Raw genomic sequence first — 6,000 nt, forward strand, 5'->3', positions numbered from 1 at the left:
AATGTGGGTATTATCTATTGACCTATTTTCAAGTTCGCACATTATTTCCTAAATCGAGTCCAGTTTGCTGTTAAGCTCACCTAATGAGTTTACTTCCAGAGTTTCCATCTGATTCTTTCAGTGTTCCAATGACTCTACTAAAATTTCTTATTTTCTTCATGCATATTGTTCATCCTTCTACCATATTCTCAACATTTTTATTATAGTTTCAAATCTTTGATAATTTCAATTTCTAGGCCACAGCTGGGTCCTCTACTATTTCCTATCGTAACCATTTTATGGATGTTGTCAGGCTTATTCGCATGAAGTTATTTGTTCATTATGTTCCCTTTTTGTTAACCTTTTAATGTTTGTAGGACATGAAGTAATAGCCCTTCTTCATTTCTAATTTTGGTATTTTTTTCCCCTTTCTTGATTGCTCTTGGTAAAAGTTTATCAGCTTTAAGCTTTTCAAAGGTCAATTTTTTTATCTCTTGATTTTTTTTCCTGTTGTGTATTACCTATTTTATTGATTTCCAACTTGACTAATTATTTCCCTCTTTTTCATTATGCTGTTTAATTTGTCCATCTTTTTCCTAGCTTTTTAAGTTAGAAGCTTAGATCATGGATTTTACACCTTTATTCCTTCTTGACATAGCACTTAAAGCCATAACTTTCCTCTAAGAAAAGGTGAAAGATTTTACACCTTTATTCCTTCCTGACATAGCATTTAAAGCCATAACTTTAAGAAAATCTTTTAATGGCATCTTACAAATTATTTTTATTGTGTTTTCATTATTGTTCCATTTCAACCATTTTCTAACTTCCTTGTGATTTTTTTCTTTTATCAATGAGTTATTTGGAAGTGTTTTAGCTTAATTTCCAAATAGCTGGAATTTTTCTGTATCTCTCAGTTTTAATATTTAACTTAATTCTCTGGCAGCCAGAGGATATACTGTAGCCATTGATATTTACTGATGCTTGTTTTAGTACTCAGCATGTAGTTTATCTTGGTAAATGTTTAAATGCATTGAAAAGAATTTAACTGTCAGTTGTTTTCTGTAGCAACCCACAAATGTGTGTTAGGTTCAATTGATTGGTAATGCTATTCAAATCTTCTCTACCTTGCTAATTTTTGTGTGCTGTTTTCTATCAGTTACTGAGAGAGGGAGGCTGATCTCACCAACTATAGTTGTTGAATTGTTTATTTCTCCTTTCAGTCCTGTCCATTTGTTTTACTGTTTGACTCTTTATATTATGTACATGTACTACTCTGATAACAAACAAACAAACATTGTTAAGCTGATGGGAATACCCAAGTCAGAGGGAGGGCATAAATATACAGGAAACAGGCTAAAGGGTTGTGTATAATTTCATGCACATTGTGATGGTATTCAATAAAGTAAATAGGAGAAAGGATCATTACTCTTGTCCATTTTAACAAGAGGGAAGGAGAGTAGGATCAAAGTAGGTTATGGTAGGTTTCATTAGTGGTGTCAAATATCCAGGTTGTGATCGATGAATCTGACCGGTCTGTAGCAACCTCAATTCTTTCCTCCTCAAAAGAAAGAATTCTACTTAGGGTCAGAAGGTAGAAGAAGAGACCGAGGCAAGTTTCACAGCAGGAGTAGAAGTTTATTAAAAAGTTTTAAAGCAGGATAAAAAGGAAAAGTACACTTGGAAGAGACCCAAGCGGGCACTGTGAGAGTCAAGTGTGCCATTTGACCTTTTGACTTGGAGTTTATATGTTGGCCTATTTCCAGGGTCTTGAATCCCTTTTCCCATGATTCTTCCCTTAGGGTGAGTCACCCCTACGGTGACCTGCTAACGCTTTGGAGGTAAGCATGTGCAGTGTGTTTACTGGAGTTGTATGCATGCTTGCCTAAAGCATTCTTCCCATTTCCAGTGAGATGCACCTGGAAGGTTATACTCCGCCATTTTGCTTCTTAATGTGTATGCTCGTGCCCACTCACCCCATTCCTGAATATTTTATTGGAAGCCGCTGATTACCAATTTTAAGTGTTTTTATCTATTGGGAGATTGCCTCTCCCTGGCACTGGCTGGACCAATTATCATTTTAGTATGACAACTGCCAGACCATCAGGAAACTGCCTCCTCTGGCACTGGCTGCAACCAATTCTTATTTTAGAAAGCCAGTGTGATAACTGCTGGACCATCATCTGATGATCACCTCTGACATTTCTGGTGGTGGGGTGGGGGTGGGGGTAGGGCGGTTGGTGGGGAACCCTCTCCTGCCTCACTCCTACCTGACTAGCTACCTACTGTAACAGTTATATATGTATATGGTGGTAGGAAACAGGTGTTCTGGTTCTGTTTTCTCTATGAAGAAATCAGCATGAGAGTGAAATGAAAACACAGACTCAAAATGCTTTTTACCTGAGAACAGTGATAAAGATAAGATTTCTTTTTCATTTTCAAAATTTTCATTAACTTTCTTTTAGCTATTTTTGTTGTCATGTTCATCCTTATAGCCTGATATGTTACTTCTTAGTTTATTTTATCTATATTTCGTTTTAGAGTTTCTCCTTTTCTTCCACTTAGTCTCAGGTTTATTTTCTGAAAAGACATTTGTAGGCTTTCAAAGGTATGTTCTTTTTCTGCTCTCTGAATAACTCAAATCAGCTTTATTTATGACTATCTGAGAGCTGTTAGCATCTGAGGGAAAATCATAATTGTCCATGTCATCTCTGTAATTTCTGAACCCCTTCTGAGCTTTGGATGGTATATAGTCAAGATTTCAAACAAGCTTAAAATCCAATAGGGGGTATAGAGCAAAGTCTCCTCCTGTGCATAACTTTCTGTCTTAATGAGCCAGATAGATATGTTTTGTGCCTGGAGGAAGGATTTGGTAAATCTCATATAGTGACTAGAGAGAGCTGCATAGATATTGAAGGGACACTCAGTCTAAGTCAGATGATTAGGACTTGGGTCAGCCAATCAGCTGTATTTCCCTGCTCTCAGCACATACTGATTTAATCAAAGCTATTCGGAATCAATGTCTGCAATTGAATCCTTCACTGCTTACTGTGTAATCTTGGTCAAATTACTTATCCTCTGAGTTTATTGCCTCATCTTTAAAAATGTTGATAACTTTACTATCTCATAGGAATGTTGTGAGGATTGAATGATAGAGTAGATGTGAATGTAGCTATCTTTTTTTTTTTTTTTTTTTTTTTTTTTTAGAGAGAGAGTTTCTCTCTTGTCCCCTTGGCTGGAATGCAATGGTGCCATCTCAGCTCACTGCAACCTCCACCTCCCGGATTCAGTCGATTCTCCTGCCTCATCCTCCCGAGTAGTTGGGATTACAGGCAAGCACCACCCATACCCAGCCAATTTTTGTATTTTTAGTAGAGACAGGGTTTCACCATGTTGGCCAGGCTTGTCTCGAACTCTTGACCTCAAGTGATCCCCCCACCTCAGCCTCCCAAAATGCTAGGATTACAGGTGTGAGCCACCACGCCCGGCTTGTGAATGCAGCTATCACAACTGGCAAACATACAAGTACATTCTGACTACTGGAGAAAACAGCTCTCAGTTGCCCTCCACCGCCAACTGACACTTGGTAGTTAACATAACAGCCTAGTCAACATGACGAAAACCCATCTCTACTAAAAACAAAAATTAGTCGGGCATGGTGGCACTCGCCTGTAGTCCCAGCTACTCAGGAGGCTGAGGCATGAGAATCGCTTGAACCCAGGAGGCAGAGGTTGTGGTGAGCTGAGATCACAGCACTGCACTCCAGCCTGGGAGAGAGACAGGGAGGGAGGGAGGGAGGAAGGGAGGAAGGAAGGAAGGAAGGAAAGAAGAAAGGAGAGAAGGAGAGAAGGAAGGGAAAGGAAGGCAGGCAAGAAATTGTTCTTCAGAGAGTCAAGACTTTTCGCCTTTCATTGAGACCACTGGCAATCAGTTTGAGGTTCTGACGTGGGAACTGTGAAGACAAAATGAAGATGACACTAGCATAAGAAAAGGGAAAGAGGCTGAGATTGGGAATAGGAAGAGGATAAAGCAATTCCAGGACAATAGGTGCTGAGGTCCCATCTCAAGTTCATGACCAGAAGCACGGAGGGTAGGAGCAGACCCAGTATTGCCCAACTGTGCTGATGTGGCTAGCACGAAAATGTAGGTTTAGAGTGAAACTAATGAAACTTCAGCTTCAAGGCTCATCATTGCACACATGAGCTCCTTTAAAGGCTCTGGGAGGGATTCTAGTAATGCAATTGCATATTCATATATTTTCATAAGATTTACAATAAAATATTTTGACTGCAATTAAGACTTCTGCCTCTATTCACTCCCCAACTTTCTGTCACTCTTTCCCTAGTGTTGGGGAGGTAATGGAGTGGCCACAGGCATTATGAGGTTCCAACTAAGGCAACTGAGTTGGATGTATATTTCTGCTGTGTTTTGTTGGATCTACGCATGTGCATGTGGGGCACACAACAGGTTCTAGGAATAATCTTGCCTACCATGCTAACTCTCTGAAACCATGTAAAAAGGTGAAAAGCTAGATGTTCTACATGATATAAACATGTCCTATTGCACCTGGCATTGAAGTATATGGGTAGTTAAATAGAGGAACAATGTTTGAAATATATGGAGCCAAATGGCCTGTGGGAAAGCCTTCCAACTCTCAGATATGTAACATTTCAAGAGGTAAATTCAGTTCTCGTTAATACCTAGACAAAATGGAAGTTGTGTTCTGTAAGAATATATTCAGAAATGCACATATATAATTACCAATGCATAATCGTATTTTTCTTTTTTGATGGAATTTGTGTGAAATTTATCACAATTTCTATGTATGTAGGGCACAAAACCTGTACGAGTACTCCTAACAGCTGTACAGCTTCATGACATGTGAAGTAATGTTTTATGCATCCTAACATACTGCATCTCATTACCAGTAACAAGTTGTGAAGGCAAAAGTTTAAAAAAAAAAAATCAGATCTATAACAAATTTCATCAGCCATGTTTCAGACTAAATTTTATTTCCATTACCTTTTTAGAGATTAGAAATTGTCAATATGAGGAAGTGTTCAAAGGTTTTATGCAGCCCACAAATTGTGGGAAAAGAAGAAACATAGTGTATATCAGACAATTAATAAAACATTGTGTTGTTTACACTGATTTTCTGATGTCTGTGTCAGCTTTTCGAGGTTTGTAATTTATTATAATTCCTTTTCTCATTTGAAATCTTCACTTTTCTAATAAATTTTTTATAATTATTTAGTTTTTTTATAGAGGCCCCCTAAAAATGTATAAACTTCAAACCTCACAATGCCTGTAATGGGCCCTGACAGTGAGAAAATGCAAGATAGGACAGGTTTTCCGGAAAGGGACATCAGTTCACTCCTAACACTCTGAGAGCACCCAGTTTATTACTAAACTGGAATGAATCATTCTACAGATGGGACTACTCTCAGAAATTGACTTATTTGCTTTTAGTACCTAGCTATGGACTCTTTAATTCTGCATAATGGATCAGCTGCATCCTAGAGCAGATGTTGTCCAAAGCCTTTGGGTGTCTTTGTGCTTAATGACTTTCTCTTTCAAATGAGCATGAGACCTCTCAAGCCTTCCTGTTTCCTTCTAGCAATATGGGGCAGTCAGGACATAGGACCTTGAGACACCAAAATAAAAGTTCGTGATGTTCTCTCTGTTACTGCTCCAAGGAAACACTTTACCTTAACTCACTCTCTCTCTCTCTTTGAAAAAAAAATTAGGATAAACCAAGGAAATCCCCTTAGAAGTTGGGCTTAATTTTTTTTCTGAAACAGAACCAGGTGCACTGTGTTTCAGTGATTACAAATGCAATATTAATATTGCAGATATTCACAAGGTAATATTTCAAATGCAAACTCCTATTAAGAATGTGTTCAATTTATTCTGTTACTAGCCATCAAGAATCTGGGTAAACTTCTATAGATCTTGTCATTAGTTACACATTGAAAATAGTAAGGAGTAAACTAGGTTTCCACTGTAATTTTTTTTTTTTCTCAT

The sequence above is a fragment of the Macaca nemestrina genome, chromosome 11, assembly GCF_043159975.1.
Source record: "Macaca nemestrina isolate mMacNem1 chromosome 11, mMacNem.hap1, whole genome shotgun sequence".
Classification (NCBI taxonomy): domain Eukaryota; kingdom Metazoa; phylum Chordata; class Mammalia; order Primates; family Cercopithecidae; genus Macaca; species Macaca nemestrina.